This window comes from Phasianus colchicus, chromosome 6 (assembly GCF_987193195.1).
Source record: "Phasianus colchicus chromosome 6, bPhaCol1.hap1.1, whole genome shotgun sequence".
In the NCBI taxonomy this organism is placed as follows: Eukaryota; Metazoa; Chordata; class Aves; order Galliformes; family Phasianidae; genus Phasianus; species Phasianus colchicus.
The window spans coordinates 38655390-38675475 of NC_143441.1; the positions used below are offsets into that span (position 1 = coordinate 38655390).

The window sequence follows — 20086 nt, forward strand, 5'->3', positions numbered from 1 at the left end:
TGAGCCGGCAGCTGGAGGTGGACCTGGGAGTTGGGGCTGTGTGGTGACAGCTGAAGCACAGAGGTGTCACAGAGAAGGAAACGATGAGGATTTGGAGCTGGACCAGAAAAAAAGCACAGCTGCCACACCAGCTCCCTGGGCACAGTGTGTTGCCTGCATCTGATGATCTCCGTAGCAATCTGTGAACCACATGAGGTGATCAGGCCAGCAGCCCTGCTGGAGGTGGCATTTACTCAGCATGCTAATACCTTTGCTCCCCTTTTCTACAGCCTGTTTTTTTCCTTGAAGAGCTTTATTTGTGATGTTTTTTGAAATGCTATATACAAATCCCTCGTAGCCATACTTTTTACAAGCCATGAAAAAGCAATTTGCACTGATGTCTGATGAAATCCATGCCAACAGGTGTTGGGAATATCACTTTCAGAGGCACAGCACCTTGCAGAGCCTGCTTTGCACAGTTCATCTGCTATCTCTCACTTGTCTCAGTATCTAGCATGGAATTCCACACATGCCTTTTATTTAGGAAAGAACACAAAAGTATGTTATCTTATCTTATTCCTCTGGAATTTTCCGCAGTTATTTAACATGTTAGTTTAGGCATAATTGGTGAGCGGGCTCTTGAAATTTATATCTTCACAGCACTTATTTACATCAGGCTTAAAGTAGTTCGTTGCAACCGAGGTAGATGTGAAGCATTAGGCTGCAACGTACCTAATCCATCTCTCCTCCCCCATGACCAGAAATCCTGTGGTTAAAATAACACAGCCTCTATTCAGAGCACAAACTTAGAGCCGCGAGCGGGAGTCACACAACTCCGCTGATGGATGTGCCCAAGGGGCTCTCGTGGTGCTGCTTCCCACCCCGCTGCTGATCCAGGAGAGCGCAGTGGGGGCTCTCCTGCCTGCACACAAGGTAAAGACTTGCTGCATTCTGTGTGTGTTTGCATGGGTACTAAAGGAGCCAACCAATGTGACTGTGAAAATACTGTTGCAAACGCGACTGTGAAAACGCTGCTTATGTAGCGAGAAGCATTTGGCAAATGGCTTCACAATCTTTAACTGTTAATCTGCTCCCGCGGCTGTTCCCATACAGCTGAGGAAAGGTGAAATGGTAATCGGGCAACAGCAGCAGCTCCTGCCACGCATGTAGGAGATGGAGCACCGACAGTGCCGGGCACTGCTGTCATACAGGCGGGCTGCAGCCCTGCAGGCACTGGGGGCTCTGGGCTGGGGGCTGTGTGCAGGCTGTGTGCTGTATGTGAGGGCTGTGTGCTGTGTGCAGGCTGTGTGCTGTGTGAGGGCTGTGTGAGGGCTGTGTGAGGGACGTGGCGGTGCGACCCTCACACTAACACAGCACAGTGCATGCAAGAATGTTGGGATACAGCATGCCAGATAATTATCTGCCTTTATTTACTCTTTGGACTTTCCAAGTCCCAAAGGATGCAGGGAAGCATCATCTTTATCTTGAAATCTGCTTTTAGCTGAAATCCAGGCAGGCAGAAGGATGTCTGTGTGGTGCTGTGCTCCCCATGCTGACTCTGTTAACTCTCCGTGTCCCAGCAGGAGTCACGGGGCATCACCGAACACAGCACACCTTGTGCACTGAGGGATAATACAGGAACACCAACACTCAGATTTTTGCTCAATTTTAAAGCGTGCTGCTGCTTCCCACCCTGAGGGGAGGGCACACATTCCTTCCCTCCAGCAAAGCAGTGCTGCTCCAGGTGATGCTCACCGGTCTCGAGGAGCCTCATCTCCCACTCTCTCTTCTTTCTTTTCTCCTCCTTCCCTCCCTTGAGTGAGGCAGGATGGTTTCTCACAGTGTCCGTGCCTGTTCCCCCCAGTCCCACTGTCCCATTCCTGTGCTACCCTCCAGAGGAAGGAGGAGGAGGATGCTGTGCCAAGACCCTTGTAGCACTGAGCTGCCGTGCTGCAGGGAGCTCCTGGCTGGCAAAAGTAACCTCTTCCCCTAAGCCAGCACCACTGCTTAGTCCCAGAGGAAATGATGTGGCTTCACCATCTGGGTGCCTGGCGTGGGGCTTTTTTGCAGTGGTTGTGTACCACATGCCATGGCAGAGAGGCAGCTCGGAGGAGAGAGAATATGTGCAGAACAAAGAAATGCGGTCAGGCAGCAACTATAAAATTTCAATATAGAAAGTTGAGCTGATGTCATTTCAACTTCCCAGAGTGGTGCCAAGAATTCTAAGCTCCATATCAAGATTCAGTGAAAATCCCCCACATACTCACAATTTGTTCATGTGGAAAAATGAACTTTCATGGAAAATATGCATGGGAAACTGCCAAAGGAGTGTGTTGCTTTACTTCTTCTATTAATTTTGAATATGTTAGTTCTGAGAGCAATCCCATTTTAGCATCAGCTGCCTCATCCAAGAAGCAGAAGCTCAAACGCAAATACTGGAGGCAAGGGAAGTGTGTTTTCTGTATGACCAGTTGTTTGATGGAAAGAGCTGTTCAAGTGGGAAGGGTGTGGGAAGGCTCAGTGGGATGACTGCATTAACGCTTTTATCCTGGTGACAAATCAGAATCATGATATGACACACCTGAATGGAACAGCATCATCCGCTTTCATAGCTTTGAATGTGACAAAGTTGCGACCATGTGTTTGACTCCTATGATTAAGATTACCCGAACATACCCTGCTATAAGACCACATTCACAGTTGTTTATAACTTTGCCAGACTAGAATCATTCAGACTGAATTTTTCCTACTTGATTGTCTGCCTCAGGCTAAGTTCTTTTCTGGAAAATTTCAGCCAAAATTGTCCAGCTATTTCCAAGAATGAACATAGGGGAAAAAGGCATTGTTGTCCAACTGAAAAAAAAAAAAAAAAAAAAAAGGAAGGGAAAAACAGGAGGAGAACCTAGTGATCCTTTTGGATAGCTCTTATTTCTCTGCACTTTGGAGTAGAGATCTGAAATTTGGCAGAGTCTGAGCTTTGTGTCAGGACTGTGGCTTGTTTTATTATTGTTTTTTCTTACTTTGTAAATCTCCTCCAATTTGGCCTCGTGATAGACTTTGAAAGGAAAAAATAGCAAGTTATTAAGGACATGCTAGGGCTCAGTAGTCAAAATCTGCTGAGATTTCTTCCAGTGAGTGAGCCCAGCCCACTGCCCCAGCAGATCCCAGAGCTGACCCCAAAGTTCCCGTGCACCCAGGGGTGCTACCAAACTTCTGCTACTCCCATGGCTCTGCAGGGACTGAGCAGCCCTATCGTCTGGCCAGACTCTGGCAAAATGGGGCTTAATGTGATTGAGCTGCCTGCCTGCATGCCTTTCCTCTGTGACCCTTTGGTTCAGGAGACTGAAGCAGCATCACACCCCGGCTGGTAGCATAGCTTGAGGAACTACAGACCTGTGCCAGGGAAGGTTAATGAACAGATCATCTTGAGGGCAATCACACAACATGTGCAGGATAACTGGGGGATCAGGCCCTGCCAGCATGAGTTCGTGAAAGACAGGTCCTGTTTGACCAACCTCATCTCCTCCTATGACTGGGTGGCCTGCCTGGTGGATGAGGGAGACTTCAGCAAAGCCTTTGACAGTCTCCCATTCTCCTAGAGAATCTGGCAACCCATGGCTTGGACAGGTTCACCCTTTGCTGGGTGAAAAACTGGCTGGATGGCCAGGCCCAGAGAATGGTGGTGAATGGAGCAAAATACAGCTGGCAACCAGTCATGAGTGATAATATGTTTATTTATCTGCATGAAGGAATTGAGTGTACCCTCAGTAAGTTTGCAGGTGAAAGCAAATTGTGGGAAGTGTTCATGAGCTTGGGGGTAGGAAGGCCCTACAGAAGGACCTGGACAGGCTGGAATACTGGGCTGAGGCCAATGGGATGAAGTTCAATAAGACCAAAGGCTGGATCCTGCACTTTGGCCACAACAATCCCAGGCAATTCTATGGGCCTGGGGGAGAGAGCCTGGTTGAGAGACCTCAACACCCGTCTCTCCTTCTGTGTGGAAGAAATAGACCTGGGGGTGATGGTCAACACTCAGCTAAACATGAACCAGCAGTATGCTCAGATGACCAGGAAAGCCAATGGCATCCTGGCTTGTATCAGAAATAGCGTTGCTAGCAGGAGCAGGGAGGTGATCATCTCTCTGTACTCAGCTCAAGTGAGGCCACACCTCAAGTACTGTGTTCAGTTTTGAGTCCCTCACTTCAAGAAAGACATTGAGGCCCTGGAATGCGTGGAGAGAGAAGGGCAATGAAGATGTGAGGGGTCCGAAGCACAATGCTGATGGAGAGCGACTGAGGGAGCTGGGATTGTTCAGCCTGGAGAAGAGGAGACTCATGGGAGACCTTATCACTCTACAACTCCCTGAAAGGAGGTTGTGATGAGATGGAAGTTGGCCTCTTCCATCTTGGAGTGATAGGACAAGAGGGGATGGCCTTAAGTTGTGCCAGGAGAAGTTCAGATTGGACACCAGGAAAAATTTCTTTTCAGAAAGAATGGGGAGACATTGGAACAGGCTGTCCAGGGAAGTGGTGGAGTCACCATCCCTGGAAGTGGTCAAGAAACGTGTAGATGTAGTACTTAAGGATATGATTTGGTGGGCAATATTGGTGGCAAGTGGATGTCTGGATGATCTTGGAGATCTTTTCCAACCTTAATGATTCTATGATTCAGTTCTACAATAAATGCTGTGAAGCATTCAAGGACTACACAGAGATTGTCACTGTTGTGAAAAAATAGGTATTCTTTATACAGAGGGAGACTTGGGTTAAAGCTTAGGACCACCCTGAGCACTGAGGAGAACACGAAGTCCTGTATAACATTTTACTCAATGAAGACTGTCCACTTTGTAATCTGAATTAAAGCTGAGATCTCTGGCATATTCATGGGTGGTTTTCTAAAATGTCTCATAATGTACATAGCACAAGGGAGTCCTAGTTCTAGCATCTCTTATCTCCTGGGTTTTTCAATCTTAACAGTACTCTCACAGCCTATTTCTGTATGCAATACTTATGCAGTATATGCAGGCAGATGGTGAAATGTCAGGGTTTCCATTTTGCCACTTGATGTGAGTCCTACATTGGAAGGTAGGGAGCTGCAGTCTGCTCGCTTCCCTTCCCACCAGAGCTGCAGGAAGCATTGATTTCTTTCACTTCTTGTAGAGCTACCAGCTATGGAGCATCTTGCATGGCCTCTCCTTTCACAGAAACAGGCAGCAATGTTTCCTCATCAATATCAACTCCTGGGAGCACCACGCTCACATCAGGGCTCTGGTGTGCAAGGCAGTGTGGGAGCAATGACCAGATGAACAGCCACAGCTCCTCGGGAGCTGTCAGCAGAATAGCCAAAGGATCAGAAATGCTCATAGGGCATGCCCTTGTGGCAACTATCAAATTCTCAAGGAAGAACTTCAAAGGGAAGAACTCTCGGAAGACACTGCTATGTCTACACAGCTTCCATATACTGACCACGCACAGGGACTAACACCATTAATGAAGTGGCTGTATGCAAGGTCTCTCGCACAGCTCTGGAAGTGCTGCTGCCTCCTAACCTGCAGCCCTTGCTGGTTCAGACACCTTTCACGGTGAGGTCACCTGATGGGTACAAACCCAAAACCTTCATTGCTTGTAACTTACTTGAGACTCAGACCTGCTCTTGCCCCAGATCTGTTCACAACTAGCATCTGTGCATTTATCCCATCACATTCTTCCTACAGTTCTGGTTGAATTACTCTAGCCTGTGTGACTAGTTCAACAGTACTGTACCTTGGGATGTGGTCTTTGCTAAAGTGTATGAAATTCATTTTGCAGTTTCTCAATGAATGAAGTGAGGCTTTTGTACAATTCCTATTTCTTATGTTTCCATACAGTACTGAAATATGTGCTATTTCGTCTCAGAAGTTAATGCTATTTTCCAAACATTCTGCTTTGCCCTACTCTGCAGACTCCTGGTCTCCACAGACTGCACAGGCCAGGTCTTCTATCCTGAGCCACACCAGGGCTTGGGTTTTGGAAGACAGTTGTATAGTACCTTTGAGATCTCCAGATCCTGTGTCTAAAAGATTCAGGCTCACCACAACCCTGAGAGGCCTGCAACTTTCCTGTAGTTGTGCTGCAGGTATAAGTTTGTCTTTATGTTATTCTGTAGCCCAGTGGTGTGGGATAGGGTGAGACACAAAAAGATTTTTCATGAAAAGTTGCACCTATTTTGTCTCCTATCAAGGCACAGCCATGGCTGAGTATTCTTGTAGCAAACATCCTAATGATCCAAACAGTATTTTCCCATGTAATTCATGTCCTATTTTGTGTTGGGGCTCTTCCCTCACTTTGGATGCAAGGATAATATCTTTTCCTCACAGCATAGGGTGAGGAAGATGAGTGTTTCAGCCTTTCACAATGGCAAAGATTATTTGGGGAACTCCCACCCAAACCTAAATACAGGTCTCCCACTCTGAGGCAAGTGTCAGATGTTCCTGTATGTTCTTTTCTATTATTTACAATATCCTTGTGAATCATGTAACCGAAATCTATGTATAGGCTTACAACATACACAAGTTCCTAATAATCTCAAACTCTCTGAAGTTGTTGTGGTTTTGTTGTTTGTTTGTTTTGGTTTTTAACTGCTTACAGTCTTTTAGTATGTTTTCACTTTTATTTGGATGTCTTGTCCCTCAGCAGTGAGTTTCTCTTATTTTTCCTCTCTTTTCTGCTGCTTTTGGTAGGGTGTTTATGCACTTGGCATTTGCTACCTGCAGGACACATCTATCAAACCAAGCACAGCACTGAGCTTAGGCTGTGCCAAACTCACCGCACAAGGAACTCCATTGCACACAGCCCCGCCATGCTCAAACCCTGCTCGTACCCATATCCCCAGCCATCCCATCAGGCGAAGCACCACAAGGGCTCACACAGTGTGCCCACTGCTGCGATTGCTTTGCACCCCTGCTGCCTTTTGGCACAAAGCAGAAATGGGGTTGCTGATAACCTGCCATGGAGAAACACAACCAAAATAAATTGCTTTTTCCACCACTGCCTTTGTTCACAGTGGCTTGCTTTTGGACTCTTGCATGTCTGTAATCAAATGTTGCTGCTTTCCACATGCTACAGCTCTCTGTTTAAGTTGAGAGGAATCTCCCTTAAATATTTATTTTATATTATTTATATAATAATAACATCCCTTGAGCTCTTTAAAACTTGTATAGAATTGTCTTTTATAAAACACTCCAGATTTTATTTATTTTCTTGATCTGTTTCCCCATCCCATGGCTGTACTGGGAACCAGCACCTCCTTCTGCTGAGGCTGCAGCACACGTAGCTTAGGCACTGGTGCCTGCTCCATGGGGCTCTCAGATCTCATCTCCAGCACCTACCAAGGACTGCCAGAACTGCAGGGCAGAGCTTTGGCATGCATATTGTTTCTGTCCCAGGAACTCAACAACCCTGTAACTTCCAGGAATAGGCTCCTTTCAGAGGCAGAAAAGCTGCTCTGATAGGCCTCTCTCTTCCTACTATTACTCACACACAACAGCTGAGCTTGGAAGCACATGCATATGCAGTCACTTGTTTGTTTTCATATACAAGGTGGATTAAAATTTCAAGTAGTCAATAGCAGCTGTGGATTAAATGCCTGATGTCCCCAGGTGGGTGCAGAGAATGGTCCCCAGGAATGCAACCCCACCTGCATTTGGAGACACCAAGAAGGGCTCTTTGGCCCAGAGCTGGGAGCTGAGGTGAGTGGGGCTTTGTGTTTCAGGTGGAATTCTGCAGAAGAATGTCCTGTATTTTTATTTTTTTAAATTTCTGATACTCACGTAAAATGAACCTTTCAATAACACATAAATTATAACTTCCAAACCTGCAGTTCTGTGCATTTTCCGAGCAATATGCTTTTGAGACACACAAAATGTTCTGTACTATTCAGATGAAGCCCTCAAATCAGATAAGGGCTCACCATTAACAGCAATACAAAATTGATACTGTACATTATAAAAGAGGATTCACCAACCAGGGCATTTGCTCATATTTAATTTTAGCTGAAAGTACACATTCAGCAAAGTATTTGGTAACTTCCATGTTATCTGTTAAAAAGTTTGCCTGGCATAATCAGTATTTAAGACTAAGTAGTAGAGACCTACAGTCCTTCTGTGTTTCTAATTCCACATTATTCCAGCATCCTGATGAATCAGATATTGGCAAAATCTTCATAGCCAGTGTAGGCTTGAGTAAGAATTGGATTACTCACCCACATAAGCAAGTGCAAAGGAGGTAATTCATTATGCTGTTTCTAAGGTATAATTGAAGCCCACCTTCCCATTCTAGGCTCTATGTGGGTTTAACTGGGGGAGATGAACAAGGGAGAAGTACCACAGCTTCTCTGAATCATTTTTATTCTTGTCCCGGTTCTTTATCGCTAATTACATCACGACATATTTCCATGGAGACTGAGAGTGGTGCCATCAGCCTGCAGTCCCTCCAGTCCCCCTTGGCACCTTCACTTGCTTTTCTAAGTGCACTGTTTCTCTGGAAAGTCTCTTGGGAGGAAGAAACAGGCTGTGTTCTGATCAAGGTCCTTCTTGTTCTGAGTGGAAATTTCAACAGACTAAATAAAAAGATATATCCTTTAGAGAGTGAGTGTTATTGGCGAAGCTGGGGGATCAATTAGTCTTTTTTTTGTGGCTGAGGATGATTGCAGAAACAGATTTGAACATCGGCATGGCACTGAGCATTACTTTTCCCCCATGGTGAGTGCAATATGTGGAAGGCTGTCTCAGACATCCTTTTCCTTTTTTTTCGATCTGAACTGGAAAGATCTCCTTGTACTTTACTCTCCACCACACAAGGCATCTTTAGCATCATGGATGTTCAATGCATTTAAATAAATACCTCTGTTGAGAGCGTGTTTCCCAAGGTGGGTACATGAAGCCCTTATGCAGCCATTGGCACATCCACCGAGTTACCTTGTGTCAGTGCCAGGGTCAGAGATCTCCTTTAATTCAGAAATATCCATGTTATTTAAGTTCCAGAAACAAAGAATGTTGATAGTTCAGAAAGGAAGCAACTTGTTTCCAGCTATAACTGAACCAAACTCTCTTATTTCCTCTTGGAATGACATTAGGCCATGCCCCTGTTTTGTGCTCTGATGTCTCATGGAGCTGTATCTGTCTCACCAGCTGGGCTGTGTGCACCTGTGAGCCAAAGCAATTGCACTTCTGTGTTGCCCTGGTGGAGCTGGGAACACCTAACATAAAAAAATACAATTTTTGGATGGTTGAACTAGATGATTTGGTGGTTGGACTAGATCTTAGAAGTCTTTTCCAACCTTAATGATTCTATGATTTTCAATCCTGCTTAATCCCACACACCTGTAATGGACCCACAAAAAGGTCTTTGATGAGGTGGCCCAAAGCATTGGAGTAGAAGTCCCATCCCACCAGGATGTCTCAAAGACCTGAGGTAGGGCACAGAAAAATGCAGTGCTGGAAGAAGATTGGTCAAAGCGCTGATGGTGGAGATTCAGGCACCCAGGCCAGGACCAACTCAAGATCAGGACCAACTCAAGATCAGGTTCTCCAAACCAAGAGTGGAGGCAGCCATGAGGCCTGCAGCCCTGCTGGTGGAGCCAGTAGTGTGGGACATCATGATGGGCACCTCTGAGAGGTCCCTGACTCTCGTATGGCTGAGGGCTGCACAATAAGCATTGGGTTAGTTCAGTCATGTTTGTATTGCTTTACGAGTGTTGAAAGCAGCTTGAGTCCGAATGATTAATTGTTGCTATTTATTAGACTTCATGCTGCCCAGTCATGGTGCTGAATTTCCCACACCATAGCATAATATATACAGTTGGGTTTGCTGCTCTCCAGACAGCACCCAGCATCGATCACAGCACTGTAAATTGTTTACACAAAACTGCAGACATCGTAACTTACAAAAGAACTCTCTTGTCAGTCAGATAAGTAAATATTTCAAAAGATTGTGAACACCATTGCAAGCTCCAACTGCTCAGACCAGCTCCAAGTGGATATGAGTTAGCAGGGGACTAGATTTGTTTTGCCTTTGATATCCCTGCTCCAAATTGTGTTGAGAAGAGATGTGAAAACAAGCCTCCCTCAGGGAGGCTAATGCAGTTTTAAAGATGCTGAACTTTCCATGGAGCTAAAAACAGGAGGAAAACCATGGTGAGTTCTTACCAGCAATCTTCCTGAAGTTGTAAATCTGTATTTTTGAGACTCAGAGGGTACCCCTTCTCCACATCCTCCTTGCTTAGCCCAGACCAATGTTCTTTTCTGCCCACAGGTAAGGCACGAGCTTTTGAGCGCATACTATTGCACAGCCAAACTCTTCTGAAGCACACAGCCTTTTATTTGGTTTAGGATGTTGTTTTATGGAGTATTTCTTTCCAGTTGCTTCCAATAATTACTTGGGATCTTTTTCCTTTTGAGTTCACCGAATTGTACCAGCTCACCTCCAAACACAAATAGGCATCGTGTTACAAGGAGGAATGCAAAGTTAAGCAGGCCTGAGCCTTTGTAGCAGGAATTTGTTTTGGAAGCAAACGAGTCGGAAGGAGAGGAAATGGGCAGCCCACCAAAGGCTTTGGCAGGATTATCCCACACTTACAGCAAATCACAGCAGGGGCAAATCATGGACCGGGGCTTCCCAGGGAGGCAGGGACAGAGCCTACAGCTAAGGGTGGTTCTGGCACAGAACAGGGTCTGGTTCTAACCCTGGAGTCCCATCCCTGGTGGTGTTCAAGTCCAGGTTAGATGGGACCCTGGGGAGCCTGATCTGGTGGGTGGAAACCCTACCTGCGGCAGCAGGGTGGGACTGCATGATCTTTAAGGTCCCTTCCAACCTAAGCCATTCTGTGACTGATTCTGTGATTCTAGCACTGTTGTTTGAAGTCTCATGAAGATTCCCCTTCAGCACAGATCTCACCAACAAGGTAGCAACTGTGAGCTTTGGTGGAAACCAAAGCATGCAGCTCCCTGTGTCGAGCAGTGGCTGAGGAGGACAGTCCTCCATACAGAACACCATGGAGGGCATGCATAAAGATTCTTTTGAGCTGAAAATTCACTGACTCAACGTGAACCCGATACTGAGCTATTGGCTGAGCTGCCTGTTTGGTGCTTGCTCCTCCAGGATTTGTCTGGGAGTTATTTCCATCTAATCCCTTTAAAAATATTTTGATCCTTTCTCTTGAGTTACTTCCATACCTCCTGACTATGCTGGTGCAGCTGTGAAGTTTTCCTAAAAGTGTAAGTTTCCATGTTTGGTGTGTATTATTTATTTAGTGTCAGAGGTGTATATGAGGCTGCCCAAGTTTCCAAGAAGGTAGGTTTTAATCCCAGGACTAGACCAAATGCTGCCAAGACAGCACAGTATGGACATAAATAAAAGATAGTTTGCCTCTGCAAACTGTCAGCAGTTTTCATCCCCTTAAATGCCTTCTCATGGTTGTGCACAACCATATGTACTGGCATTCCCACCTCAGTATCCTCAGAATAAACTGATCAGTATACAAAAGCAAGTAAGGTAAGAGTAATTTCTTACTGTGACAGCACAAGTGGGTAAATGCAGAGGGGAAATGAGAAAAGGATGCAGAAGCAACACTGACCAATGTGTGCAACATCACATTTGTGCATACTTCAATGTGAAATACATTCAATACAGGGCGCCTACAGGAAAGCTGGGGAGGGGCTTTTTAGAACAGTGTGTAGTGAGAGGATGAGGGGAAATGGTTTCAAACTGGAAGAGGGTAGATTTAGACTAGATATCGGGAAGAAATTCTTTACTGAGAGGGCAGTGAGACACTGGAACAGGTTGCCCAGCGAGGTTCTAAATGCCCCCTCCCTGGAAGCATTCAAGGCCAGGCTGGATGAGGCTGTGAAGCAACCTGCTCTAGAGGGAGGTGTCCCTGCCTATAGCAGAGAGGTTGGAACTAGATGATCTTGAAGGTCCCTTCCAACCCAAACCATTCTATGATTCTAAGAATATGTTCACGTCCTGCAGGTGCAGAGAGGTTTTACTTCCTGCAGTAAATATTTTCTAATTCCTAGATACACCTGACAGAAAAGGACAATACAGATTGAAATGCATTCAGAACCTGCCTGTGTTAAAGGTGCTATTTTTAAATAGAGACCTGGAAACACTTCGGTTCAGCGTCGAGCTCCCATACTGTGTGGGATTCCCGTCTGTCAGAGCTCATTGCAGTTATGTCCCCTCTCCAGTGGGGTGGGAAAGCAAGGGAAAAGCAATGATCTATATCTCCTCTCCATCAACCACTGCCTGCCCCTGGATGCATACCATGCTGGCTTATGAACAGTTGGTGTGTAAATAACTACACTACCTGGGACTTTTTTGTAAGCTAAAAGTGCTCTATAGCTGTCTCTCTGTTCCTCTTGAGTGGCCTGTAAAATAGGAACGCAAAGAATGCAAATGGGGGTAGACTTGCCCTTAACTAAGTGCATTTCTCTTCTTATCTTCACTGCAACATGTCACTGGTTCTTCATCCATTAGTGATTTTTTTCTCTGAACAACGTCTCTGATTTCTGTGTCATGAGGGGGAGTATTGTCAGATCTCATTCGCATGATGGGAGATGCAGAAAATCCGTTCTGTATATCATGTGCCCTTGGCTCCCAACACCACAAAGGATTTCTTCAAGCCCTGCTCATTATCTCCTTTTATACTTTAAAAGAAAAGCTAAAATGCTGGTGACAAATGGTCTCGTTTATCACATTTAATTGGCTGACTGTTCTTTTAAGCCTCTGAAATACACACTTTGGGCCAAAGCGCTGGAAAAAGAACATGCCATTTATCCTGGTCTGCTGCCAGGTCACATTAAAAAATGTTCAGGAGGTGTTTGCTAGACCTGTACATCGAGTGAGCCTGCTCTGGCAGCGTGTCTCCAGCTGCATGATGTGTTGCTCTCTGGAAAGGAGGCTGAGCAACTACACCAGAACTAATTTTTATCCTTTGCTAACAGCACTAGCAATTTTACTGGATATCTGTGGAAGTGCATCACGAAGTCTGGATTAAAAAGAAGGAAAGTGCAGTTCAGGGCCCACCTCTGCCCATGGAAACAGTACACAGGTGGGCTTAGGGACCTGCCCCTGCAGAGGGTTCACGAGCGTGTTCCCATAATGTCATCCTGTTGGAAAAAACAAACAAACAAATCCTCCATGGGCAGTGGTGAAGGGTTGATGGTTGGATTAGATGATCTTGGTGGTCTTTTCCAACCTTAATTAATGTATGATTCAATGATAATATGTAAACAGAAATGCAGCATGCAAGACATCTCCCTTCCCTCTGTTCAGCAGATCCACACAGAATGGATTAGAGGAGAGATGGATGGAGGGTGAAATAACATCTTTCACATTGGAGACTGAGCCAAGGGAAAGCAAATAACTGTTCTCTGTCTCTGCTGTAGATAAGAGCCACGTGCTAAAATTTCAGTGAGGGTGTGTATTGAGTCTGGCTGGGAGAAAGATTTAAGATGGATTTAGTAGTAAGAGCAGTACCACTGAAATGCTTTGCCTCAGGAGGCTGTGCAGGTTCTGCCATCAGAGGTTCTGCAATATGGGTTATCCAGATGTCTGCAAGCACAGACTCAGGCTCAGAGTACAGGGATGGGCTGAAGGCAGCTGGGAGAGCCCTTCTGCATAGTGCTTTCAGTGCATCAATCTGAACACGCAAGGCTCCTCTTACATAGAACACGACTCTGGTCTGCAAACCTCCACAAGAGGCATGAGATTTGGCTGAGCCCTTCCAGCTGGAAGATGGAAACCTGCTGTCCCCTTTCCCCACCTCACCCCCTGCCTGCTGCAAAGGGGAACTTTGGATCTCCCCTGAGTTTCCGACACTGGGAGACTCAGCATCGTATCCCAAGTCAGCAGCTGACACAAATCCTGCTGCCCTGATTAGCAGCCCTCCTAATCCCTGTGATGTCAGTGGGGCTTTGCACGGCAGGATTTGGCCCACCGCCCTCCTGCAGGAAGCACAAGAGCTTTGCTTTCGTTCCCCTTCCTTCTGGCCGTGGGCAGGGAGCAGGGAGCAGGCAAGAGCCTGTGACAGGGGACAGCAGCATTCACTGCCAAGGTGTGGTTGTTCTATGGAAAACACAACAGAAAGGCTTTTCTGCAGGAATGCCGAGAGATCCCACTGGGCGGCTCATCTTTAACTCTACAGCATATGTATATGGGTTTGATTACATGTGAGTGTATAAACACAGATCTGCTGCAGTTGCACTGCTTGCACGCTCCCCACCTGCTCAGGCTCTGGGCTAGCACAAGGCACACTGCAGCAGGGGGAGGAAGAGGAGGAGGCCGAAGGAGGGGAAGCTGCCGTCAGACACTGTGGCTCTCCGCTAACCCCCATTTCTTACACTGCTGGAATGCAACCGGCGACTGTTTCTACTATTTAAGGAAAAAGGTTCCTATACAAAATCCTGTGGTTTTGAAGTGATCCTTTTATAGGCATAAGGAGATTTTTCCACATCCCTCTATTTGATTTCTTTTTTCACTCAGACCTGGATACTCCAAGAGATGTTTGCAGAATATCGTGCACTGAAATTGTTCCTATTCTTGGTGCTGGAGATCAAATACCCCATCAGTTTACTACATAATAAAAGCCACAGGATGCAAACTGCCAGTGAGCTGAAGTCACTCCGGCCACAGGAGCAAGAGCTGCTTTTGGTCCTGTACCCATCCCAGGGGATTTTGAGCTGGAAGTGCCTCATCATGGAGCTGAACATGCTGAGTGTTCTGCAGCGGGCTCGCCCTAATCACAGCACTCTCTAATGAATTGTTTACGCTTATGTTTCTCAACAGCAGTGCATGTTAATGGCATTTGTAATTTCCTTGATTTGGAATAAGATTAGCTGTGTGTTAGCCTTGAGATAATAACAGGGGTGTTCGGGTGTTTATCCTAAACAGTAATTGGATGCAGCATGCAGTGTGCGCCTGCAGCAGGGACCTCAATACCCATCTCTCCTTGAGCGTTCCCTGCCCCTAAAGTGGGAAATGTGGCACCCATGTCTGTTCTGGCCCAGACCAGGAGGAGCCCACGTCCTGCACCCCAGGCGCTGGCAGGGCTGGGATTGTAGGGGCTCCTGTGTGAAGAGTCACTCAGACATGGGATGCATCCAGCCCAGGGCTGCTACTGAGCTGCTTGATGAGATGCAGTAAGTGAAGCAAACTTGAGAGTCTCACACACAAAGCCCAGGGACACCTGAGAGCTCCCTGTGCCCCTCTGCAGACACCAGCATCCTCGGGGCTGTCCAGGCACACATGCTCAGCTGGGATCTGAACAGAACATCACATGGTTCAGTGCTTTAAAAGAACCAACATGATCTTTAATTCATTACTCCAGACTATACAATCATATACTGTGCTGGAGGTAGGTTTTCTGAAAAAAAATACAAAACAAGGATTGTACAGAATCTCAGTAGCCGCTCGGTGCCAAATGTCTATTATCTCATCACATACATATGCTATGCAAAGATGCCATTACTAACACTTCCCTCCACTACCACCAAGACATGCCTGGCACCACAGATTATGTCAGTTTGTGCTGACATAAATAACAACCTGTCCTAGCATCCCACTGACCAGTGCTGGGGAAGGGGAAAGACTCATGTTCCAGATGGAAACACAGCCAGGGTTTGCTCCCACAGTAGCTTCAATTTATCTAATTTTACCTCAGATAAGAATCTCAGTAGGAGGGATTCTTTCACAAACTGCATCCTATTTGACTGCTTACACACTTGTTTTTTTTAGTGAAATTATGGGAGTAACAATAGGAACAATGACAAAACTACTGCAAAGCAGCTGAGACTCTCAAAATATAGTAGAAAAATCACAGAATCATTTGAGTTGGAAGGGACCTTTAAAGCTCATGCAGTCCAACTCCCCATGCAACCTTCTCCCTGGCTCTCCCTCAACAGATAAGGCACATTCACTTATTCCTGCATTAAAGTGATGTAAATTTCTGACCTCAGCAGAATGAGTCCTGATTCATTCTCACAGTGAATGGATGGAAAGTGCTGAAGCTGGATTTGGGGCCATTGGTACAGGCCTTACCATTCCAGACTTTAGGGTCCCTCAACCTGAAACCATCATTTAACTGTGTACAAAGCTCCCGTGGAAAACTGTGATCCAGATTCACTTTTCTAGCATGAATGGCTAAGGCCAGGCTGAAGATACACTGACAGAATGAGGATGAACAACCAAGTGATTCCCGCACACAGAGGGACAAATTCATAGTGCTCTCCCAAATTGTGGGTGGTCTATTGTGCATTGCTGTAGTCAATGAGAACATTAAACTCGTACACGCAAAGCTAATTTGAAAAACCATTATTTAGACTTAACAATGCAAGTATTGTAACCTCATCATTTCCACATATTGAGGTCCAGCTCCGCTCCTCTCAACTACAGAGAAGTCTCTTCAAAATCCTGCAATTTTATTTGAAAAAAATGCTGTAGGCGTAAAGTTAGCGTGGAAGTACACAGAGCCCTGATGACTGTTTTCATCCACACAGAACACGAGGCCAGTAGATGATTTATTTTTATTGGCACAGCAGTCAGATAAGCTTCCCTTGTGATGAATGAGAGAAGCAGGGGTTGGCCCACGCTGTCAGTCAGAGACCGTACGGCAGAAGACCAGAAGAGCAGCTTGGTGATGACACGCTGCTCGAGCATGTTCTCAGAGCAGCGCCAGGATCCCACGCTGCTGCTCCTCCCGCTACTTGGAAATAATAGCAGTGCTCCCAGCCAGTGAAGTCACTGTTTGCCCACTGTTGATTTTGTGGCATGTCACAGGACAGCTACGCCACAGCTGGGTAAGAACAAAGCATCGGGGTGAGTGTTGGGTGTGCTCCACCTCCTGCCCTCCCTGGACAGCAGGACAGTCTGTGAGCATGTCTCATTTGTCATCTGCAGGCACCTCAGAAGGGTTTCCGGAATACAAACCTCACCATAACAAATCACTTTCCTTTTGTTGTTGTTCCCCTAGTTTCTACAAAACAACATTTTTAGGATCACTTGGACTTTGGAACTAAGCAAACAAACTTTTGATGGACATTCCCAGTCTTTCTGGGTTGTGGCTGATTTATCTAGACCATCTGCTTTCCTTGAAGGAGACCTTGATTACCACGTAAGCCACATTTTTACCCTGTTCCTCTGAGATCCCCAATGGGAAATTAATTTTGGAGGGGATTGAAGGTTGCTAAAATCATAGAATCATTAAGGTTGGAAAGACCAACAAGATCTAGTCTAACCATCAATTCATCCTTGTGACTGCTCTGCACCAGGTCATTCAGTGTGACATCTACTTTTTCTTGAACACATCCAGGGATGGCAACTCCACCACCACCCTGGGCAGCCTATTCCAATGCCTCACCACTCTTTGTGAGAAGAATTTTCTCCTATTTTGTCCTAATATCCAACTTGAACCTCCACCAGAGAAACTTAAAGGCATTACCTCTTGTCCTATCAAAACTGCAGCAGGTAAAAAGACTGTGAAGAGCTTAGCAAGGGTTTGAGTTTTCTCTTGCCAGCAGCTGTGCACACCCTGTGCTTGCTGCTAGTGGTATTCAAGATCAGGCTTTGGAGGTTAATTTGCTTTTCATGAAATAAGGTTGGGAGTGGTAAAGATCTGAGGGCTCCCTCATTCGGAAAATTGGATCCAGATTACTTGAATGTGGAGTCATGTGGGTGGAGTTAATAAATAGCTTGGGATGGAGGTGGACAAACACTGAATGAGCTGCTCCATGCAGGTAGAGGCCTGGCTTGCTGCCAGGCCCAGACCTTCATGCTTCCCTATGGCTCCTCCTGTCCTCCCCATGGCCAGACCTCAGCTGGCTGAGCAGTTCCTGGTGCTGAGGATGTTCTTAGCTTGATGCATGTCCCAAACCTGTCCCAAACAAAATGCACCTGCCATGGCTACCATGTCTTGTTGCAGTTGAGGGTGGTGTGGTGTCCCCAGGGTGCACTGCCTGCACTGCTGCCCATGCAGAAACCCTACACACAGCCCAAATTAGGGTATCCTTCTAGAAATGTCTGTGGAAGAGGAAAAAGGTAGATTCTGCAAGGAAACTTTGGTGTGTGATAGCTCTGCACACACAAATCTGCTCCAAGAGAGAAGTCCCTGCTCCAGCAGTGTGTCCCCAGCAGCATCCCATGAGTTCTCTTTCCCTGGGCACTCAGCCACATCACTGTAAGGTCTGCACGTATATACAGCAATCTCAAAGCTTCTTTCCAATGCCTGGGGTTGTTTCTTAGGCAGCATAGGTGCAGTTGTGTCTATGCACGTAGATATCTCATTTTGGAAAGGGGTCAAGACAAAAAATGCAAACAGCACACCAAAAACACAATTTGTGATTATCATGGCTGTAATCCTGCATGGTAATCCTTCACCGCTACAGCTGAACAAAAAGAGAACAGGTTAAGACAGCAAATTGACAGCAGTCTGCCACCTACCCCATCACCCTGCCCTCCACTCCTTTTCCTTTGGGTACACCCAGGCACAGAAATACAGCATCACCAGCACACAGCACACCTCATTGGAGGTCATCTTGGGACTCCGGTTACCAGCCACTACCTTGGTTGTCCACCTCCCTCTACTCCAAGATGAGATTATTCCCTTCAACTGTCTGAGGCTGAAAAATATGGCTTAGATTCTGTACTACTGCAGTTAGATTTTCTGTTCTGTACAGGGGAAACAATGAAAGGTGAAATACCTGTAGGGAAGGATTTGTGAAATTCTGCAGGAAATTGATATTACAGATAATTGTTTCCTGCTGAGAAGGATCTAACAAAACTTTGCAGAAAAGTTGCCCATTTCAGCAAAATCCACTGCAGTGTACCCAGGCACAAAAGTGTCTCTAAAATAAATGTGCTTTGCTATACAATTTTCTGCTGCACCCAAAATCTAATATATTTTCACTGGGAATTCCCAGAAAAGAGACAGCATTGTGCAAATGATAAACCTGTGCAATTGTAAAAGAGGTGAAATGTGGGGTGTTTTGGCCTCTGGAGCACGAAGGCTTTGATTCTTAATGGCAGCTATTATAACTTTTTGAAAATGTGCAGGAAATTTTTTTGACTTTCAGAGAAAATTCTCCTCTGCTAAGAAAGCCTGTATCATCAGAAGGAAACAATTTTGATTCACTTATTTTTGGCTGAGGGTAAAAGAGATGCTTATAAGCAGCTTTGTTTTTTATCTAGTTCACAGTATTTCTAGAATGGGTCCTGTATTTGTCCCTGTTGATGGCACCTCATCAAAGTAAGGCTATAATAAGAGAACAACAGATGTGACAGTTGATGTGATACTTGCTTTTGTCGTTATATAGAGTTATGGATAAGCTTGTACATGTCCAGTGGAATTGAGTTTTATCTGTAAGCCAGGACACTCTAGATAATGTACTCTGAGCTTCATTGTGTTAACAGTGATGGGGAAATGAGCCTTCAGATAATCTCTCCTCCTCACACTTCCACTACACTTGCCAAAGTAGACTCCTGGTTCTTCCTGTATCAAACTCTCCTGTCCACTGATCGTAGCACTCTTATTCAGCTGCCTCCGACAGCTCCAAGCTTGAAGCAGCAGAGACTGTGAACCAAAGAAAACTTCTGCTTACAAACACTACAATCAGAACAAATGCAAGAGCACTGTCACTGTTTTATTAATATGCGTGCTTTGCCATTCCCAACCGTTGCAAAACCAGTGTATCTGGCTCTCCAAGAATATTACTACTTGGACCCAATTCATACAGATTATGAAGGATCAAGACATTCCCGAAAGCTCACGTGCCAGCTCTACTGCCTTGCCAGCACCAGTAATTTGAGTAGGAATGATGGTCCCTTTGAAATATGGATTGCAGCGTGACTGGAGCATGGGGCCCAGCTAGATACATACACATGGATAGACCTACAGATGACCCATTTTCCTTCCCAGAGTAGCCCTCATCTTCATTCTGCCAAGGTCTCTGCAGGCAGAGGAGACACAAAATTGATCTTCAAAATTGCTTCAGAAACATGCCACCACTTTGGACTGTCCAGGTACAAGCACGAGGAGCAAATAGCAGACTGGAGCAGGAGAAGCTCAGAGCTCCCATTTT

General features: G+C 45.8%; 1 protein-coding gene across 1 annotated transcript in view; it reads left to right on the forward strand.

Moving 5' to 3' along the window:
- Positions 1-755: 755 nt before the first annotated feature.
- JCAD (junctional cadherin 5 associated) overlaps positions 756-20086 on the forward strand; it is a 55787-nt gene continuing 36456 nt past the window's right edge. Inside the window, exon 1 of the mRNA XM_090143037.1 lies at positions 756-912. The gene's annotated coding sequence lies outside the window, so the exon portion shown is untranslated. The remainder of the gene's footprint in view (positions 913-20086) is intronic.